Source organism: Vespa velutina, chromosome 11, assembly GCF_912470025.1.
Source record: "Vespa velutina chromosome 11, iVesVel2.1, whole genome shotgun sequence".
Lineage (NCBI taxonomy): Eukaryota > Metazoa > Arthropoda > Insecta > Hymenoptera > Vespidae > Vespa > Vespa velutina.
Window position 1 is genome coordinate 5,672,534 of NC_062198.1, and position 7,221 is coordinate 5,679,754.

Below are 7,221 nucleotides of genomic sequence, written 5' to 3' on the forward strand. Positions count from 1 at the left end.
GAAACCGTAAACGTAAACTACTCTCATCTACAGCTTCCACTTCGACCGCTTTATCCCTCTCTTTCCCCGTCATCTGCCTGCACTATCCTTCTTTCTCACCTATACCCCTTTTCTCCATACTCTCGCCATACTCTTCGCCACTCTCGATCGCAAAATATGTTTCGAGCGCGTTCGATGGAAATGATTTTCCGCGATGTTCGACGAAAAGTCCTACCGAGACGTATACTGGAAAGTACTTTGTGGTCCAAAGAGCCTTTCGACGATTGGAAAGTCTATTTGAAAGTCGTTGAAAGAGGACTAGAAAGAGAGAAAGAGAGAGAGAGAGAGAGAGAGAGAGAGAGAAATAGGGGAGGGATAGAGAGTGGCTATGGTAATTGCATGCTTGGTGAAAAATCCAGCGACTCGAATATTTACGTAAAGAGAGAAGGATGACTGAAGTGAGAGAACGAGAGAGAGAGAGAGAGAGAAAGAGAGAGTGAGAGAGAGAGGAAGGGAGGGAGGGAGGGAGAAAGAACATGTTTGTGAGCGTTCAACTCGAATTCAAAGAAACTTCAACCACGAGGGGTTAAAGCGTCTTAAATTCCCTTCGGTAGTCGGCACCAGAATCGAAAAGTGCTTGCTTTCTGTCTTTAGTCTTGGACCAACGATGCGTCACACGAATATTCCGCACGCGTTTTCCGCATTCCTTTGACCGCCGCGTTCCTCTGACTCGCAACGTGTCCTGAGTCGAAAACGATTCAACGATTTGTACCTGTCTTACGAACAGTTCAATGAACGACTTATTTGACATTAGGAATATGTGGGAAGAGTTTTTTTTCTTTTTTTTTTTTTTTTTCTTCTTTTTTTCTATTGTTCTTTCTCTCTTATTGATTTTCTGATTTATTTATTTTTTTTATTTATTTGATTAATTTTCTCCCTCCTATGCTTATCGAATCTCATACGATTTTCTCCTGTTCTATACGTTGTATCGAAAATCAGGTTGACTTCGTTTTGAATAGTTGCTTTAAAAAAAAAAAAAGAAAAAAAAAAAAAAAAGAAAGGAAAGAGAACAAAGAAACATTTTTCTCCAAAAGAGAATAAAAATATTTCTACCACTTGCTCTGATTTTTTTCACCCAATATTAAATATTGTCAAATGTAGAGATCAAATAAAGAAGATTGTTTTAGACAATTTTTTTTGTTCTTTTTCTCTGTGTGTGTGTAAAATAAGTTTGCGTGTTAAAAATTGTTAAAAAAAAAAAAAAAAAAAAAAAAATCAAAAAAAAAACAAAAAAAAAGAAGAAAAACAAAAAGTGCATTGCTTTTGTCATATTTATACCACCGTCGTATGTTCTTTTTTCTTTTCTTTCTTTCGTTTTTTTTTTTTTTTTTTTTTTTTAACGTGTCGACAATCCCAATCAAACCATAGTATGAATTTAAATGATACGAACGAGCGCGTATATAACAATTCTGATAATTAATCTCTTTTTATAAATAAGCATTTTGAAACAGATAACACGTTCGAAGTTTATTCGAATGTTTATACACATTTTGATTTTATACCAATTGAGGCTATAATTTGAGCTAAATAACAAAAGTAATTAACGCAAGATATAGGAACCCGTATATAAACCTTCCTGAATCGTGCATTTCATTAAATACCGGCTATGGTAGAAAATCATTAAAAGAGATTCACGGGCCATAATCCACGTAATACGATAAAAAGAAAAGTACGCAATTAAACCGACTCGTAGGATTAACCTTTCGACCGGGACTTTTTTCTTCGTAAAAAAGAAAAAAAAATGAAAAAAAAGGGGTGGGGGAAGAAAAAAAAGAAGAAGAAGAAAACATTCTATCGTCCACAAAATTTCATGTTAGGATTCGTCATATTATTCTCGTAAGTTTAGTTAAATTTATGAATCAAAAAATAATCGTCGATGCGATAAATATAATTTCATTGTTGGGAAAGTTATCGAAGTTCGATAGAGGAAAAGAGAGAAAAGAAAAAAAAAAAAAAGATGAAATATAAATGGAAACAAAAATAACCATTTCGTGAAAAACAAATACGAATTCTTTCACGTTGAAAAAAGAACAATTATAATAGAGCGAGAGAGAGAGAGAGAGAGAGAGAGAGAGAGAGAGAGAGAGAGAGAGAGAGAGAAAGAGAGAGAAATGGAGAAGAAAAATCGATATCCTAAATGATATTACATATTATAATATCTCTTGGAAACATTCCAAGGAATCTATAAGTATTCGTGTCCCGTGCTCGATACGCTGCCAATAAGAAATATAGAGGCATCTAAATATTCCATGCATGCATTCGATACCTTTGATATCATCCAAAAGAGAAACTTTCGGTTAATATATCGATCGAATTTTATCAAATTTTAAAGAATGAATATCGATTCGATTAACAATTAAATTCTTTTAACGATACAAAATTATGGATAAACTGAATAAACTTACATACATATGAAACATTCAAATATTGTATACATATGTATATATATATATATATATGTGTGTGTATAAATAGTTAACAAAAATAGAAATAAATTTCCCAATGGAGAAACTCTTAAAATATATTCGACAAATTTATTGATATATTTAATATATTTTACTTAATAGTCCATGAAGATATTTAGATCTAAAATTATTTCTAGAATAATATAATATAAATCAAGAGGGTCTATCTTGTATCTTAACGGAAAGCTATCATCAATTTCGATCCATGCAGAAGTATAATGAGGAAAATAGTCCAGCAATTGTTTCGTTCGCTTGGAAAGAGGTTACGTCCTCATAACTGTGAGAATATAGTAAATATAAAGTATATGTACATACATACATACATACATACATGTATACATACATGTATGCATATACATATATGTATATATTTACGTATACTTACATTTATGCACATTGATATATATATGTATATATCTATTTCGTACATATACACGTATGTAAAAGTGTATAATGCTGCGAAAAACAAAGGCAGCATCCGGACAACTTCCACATGTGTTTCCAACGTTCTTCGAACGACAGAAGTGCATCGCGAACGCTCGATGCGATAGCTACAACACTTGTTTCCGTTGCTGGCAGCATGTTGCACGATACCAAGGTACACCGATACGACAGCGTTGTGTTTCCCGTTAGATGTGGATGGCCAACTTCTCCCTATATAAACCAATCCCTCCCACCAACACCACCGCCTCATGTACTACCCGTTCTCTCATAGCAACTCGTTCTATTGTATTTAATTTTTTTTCTCTTTTTGCGTTTTCTCCAATGTTTTCTATACACACACACACACATATATATATATATATATATATATATATATATTTAATTTTTTTTTTGGCTTATAAGCTTTTAACGTAACATGGACGATAGCAACGACTTTTTACTTCTCTATCATCGGCAAAGTATCTACCATTCGAACGGAATTATCATAAACAAATGCGAAATTTTCATTCCCCTTCGCCGATGCAAATCGTGATCCTTTTCGCGTTGGCAAATTATGTGCAAGTTCGTGAGAGATAACGGCATTTCCAAATGTGCGGTACAACCGCATCGCCTGCGGCTTACGCGAAATCGAATCAAAATTCTGGGCATGCTGAAAAGAGACCCGATGTCTTATGTAAAATGCAAGATCTTCGTTGAGGCGAGAGAAAGAGAGAGAGAGAGAGAGAGAGAGAGAGAGAGAGAGAGGGAAAACAAAACAAAAAAGAAAACAACACAGACAAAAAGCAAAAACGAAAGAAAAGAAGAAAAAGAAGAAAAAATGAAAATGTTCCCCGTACATAACGATAATGATTGATAACGCAATGACATCGAAATCTTGAAATTTAAATGAATCCCTCGTTCACAGATATAATAAATTTTCTTACAAAATTTTCTTATCAAGTTTCTTTCGAATCTTTCAAAATATATTAATTGATCAATTAATGGCCTATCATTTAAATGATAATTATCCTGAGAGAATACGTTTCATAATGATATTAATTAACAAATTCTCATCGAAAATTTTCAAAGCTCGTATAAATGTAATCCACCAATTGTCATTTCATTAGGATGTACGAACGATAATTGCTCTATGCGCAAAACAGCTATATGGACTACGTTAAATTACATATGCAACGGATAGAAGCATTCGCAATGAAATTGTTCTTAATGCTATGTAATCGGAAAAGCAGAGCTTCGAAAGCCCCCGTTCCCACTGTCCGACTTAAACCAAAAGTGCCTCGCAACAACTGTAGAAACTGTGTTAACCATTGCAGTCACGGTAGAACGGTCGTTTCGCAAACTCGGTCACTGTATTTTTCCATTCTTCCTATTACATTATTGACATCGCTTCCTTCGTAGGATAGTTATATCACGAGGACTGTGAAGATTCAGATATCGTATGTGGAACGCGTACAACATGTCATCCTAACATCCTATTCTTTCTCATTTGGCGATATTATTTTCAATATTTCAAATACCCACTTTTAATCAGAAACATTTAATTGAATTCCTATTACTAAATAAGATTGGAAAATTTTCAAAGATAAAATTCGAACGATCGTATATAAAATTTATAAAATATATAAAATTAATTATTATATACGTTATAAATATGATTAATTCAATGATCTATATAATTGTACAACTTATTTCCCTCCTGATATCAATCATTTAAGAATAATTATTAAAGAATCTATCGAACAAGATAAAAAATCAAACAATAATATACAATGACGATTATGAATTCGAGCAATTTTTGAAAAAGGAATCCTCTTCCTATCCGTCCTTACGTTTTATTCAGCATCATTCTCTCGATCTTTCGTTTCAAAATATTATTACTACTCGGAAGAAGGTTACGTATAAGATGGACAGGCATCAACTAAAGTTAAGAGATATTGGCGTCTAGCATTTTCACGAAAGCATGCATCACCACGTGATAGGGAGTTTGCCTACCTTTATCCCTATGTGTTCGGGTTTTCAGTGCTCCGTTTCAAACATGACGCGTGTTTCCGTAGACGTTATGCGTGCCTGCACGCTGCTTCACTCCTGCGGAACAATAAAGGGTTCCACCCCGCGTAGACCATTTCCCTCTCATCGTGTCAGCAACAGGGACATTTCCATTTTATTGGACGGCAGAAACGAGTATCGCGTGGTACAACGATTCGCCTTGCGAAATATATAGGAATCCGAATTGGGTGACGTGCGAGCACTCCCACGTTTTTCCTCCCAAAGAAACATCCATGGATTGTACGTCCATGTTAAGCTCTCCTTCGGCTGTTCCAAACGACATATCAGGATGTCCTTTCGCCATTCCTGAACCTTCTTCGTCTACGCTAAACTATAGGGAAAAAAAGTCCTACACGTGTTTGGGATCTTCGATTTAGAAAAAGAGAGAGAGAGAGAGAGAGAGAGAGAGAAGAAATTTATATTTAACATAAAATAAGTACGGACATCTTTTTATATCATCTAAAGCGAACTAAAATTATTTATACGACCTAATAGAACGCTTGTTTATCGATCGTTATAGATAAAAAAAAAAAGAAAAAGAAAAAAGAAAAAAAATAAAGAAAAAAAACAGTTTCACAAATTCTTCATACTCTTACTTTAATAATTAACTTATTTAAAAGTTATACTCGTTCACGTGCATAACATAAAGTACATTCGTTATAGATATTCTATAATACGATTCCTACAATAATTGGAGTATAACAAAAAAAAGTAAAAGAGAATGGAAGAGAGAGAAGGAGAGAGAGAGAGAGAGAGAAAATAATTAAAGAAAGAAGAGTTCACTTTGTGTATATATATATATATATATATATATATATATATATATAATACATATCAACAGCAATAGAATGTGGGCCGAATCCTGGTCGCTATTCTCTCCTACGCTTGCGTGAATGAGTTTATTCGATTCGTAGAACGGTGCATCCTCGGTGGTAATCGGTTTACTTCCCAGCACTCGACGTAGAAGTACGTCATTCGTGATTACTACGTACAGAGAATCCAACGCTAGGGTCAGAGGTCATGGGATGCCGAACTCCGATGACTCGTCTATTTATCTCCTTCTCTTCCTCTCTCTCTCTCTCTCTCTCTTTCTCATTCTCTCTTGTCTTCTCTCTCTCTCTCTCTCTCTCTCACTCTTTTCAACTCTATTCCTCTATACCTTTCTCTCTCTCTTTATCTCTCATCGCTTAATTTTCCTTTGCCCATGAAGCAGACCTTTCTGTCGTTCATGAACGAGTACACCTTATACATACATATAATACATGTTCTTTCTCTCTCTCTCTCTCTCTCTCTATATATATATATATATATATTCTCTCTCTCACGTACCTACATATTCCGAGTTTTCATGATTGAATTTCTCTGACGTACATTAGAAACAAAGTCCTTTGTCAAAGCCGAGAGACATTTTTCCAAGTTTCATTGAATTGTGACACCTTCCTAGCTTCTCACGATGAGAACCCACACATATATATATATATACATGTATACATGCATACATGCACAGATACATATATACGTAAGTACATGCCTAAATATGTGATCTTAAAAAGATACTTAAATGTCTAATCTTTTTAGATAAAACTAATTCGAATTTTCAATTAATCGAAAGAACATTTTATTTATTTTTACGATAAAATAAAACATTGTTATTAATACATATTCTTTCTTTATTTATTATCATCGAATATCATTTATATAAGCTTATTAGATGCATATATATAATTCTTTAAGAAAATAAAGTAAAATCTTTTATCGGGATATAATATTTTATCAGTAATGTCAATGAATATCTAACGTCGTAATTAGCAAACTAGAATGCAACGATAATTTTACAATGCAGGGATGCGAGATTAATGTTTAATTCGTTTTACGAAATCAAACGTTTAAAAAAGTATCAAGGAAGAAAAAGAGAGAGAGAGAGAAAGAGAGAGAGAGGGAGAGAGAGAGAGAATGAGAAAGAAAAAACATAAATAAAAGAAAAATGAGTTTACATCGTAGTGATGTGCGAAAGTCGGCAGAACAAAACCCAGACGAAACGTGTGCCAGCTTATTTCTGTTCAAGAAAGCTTTGCTTTTCCGCGTAAAATTTTTCCAAAGCTTTCTCGCTCTCTTATTCTCTCTCTCTCTCTCTCTCTCTCTCACACACACACACACATTCTCTTTCTCATTCTTTCTCTCTTTCTCTCTCGCTCTCTGTCTCTCTCCTTGTATTTCTCATCCCGGT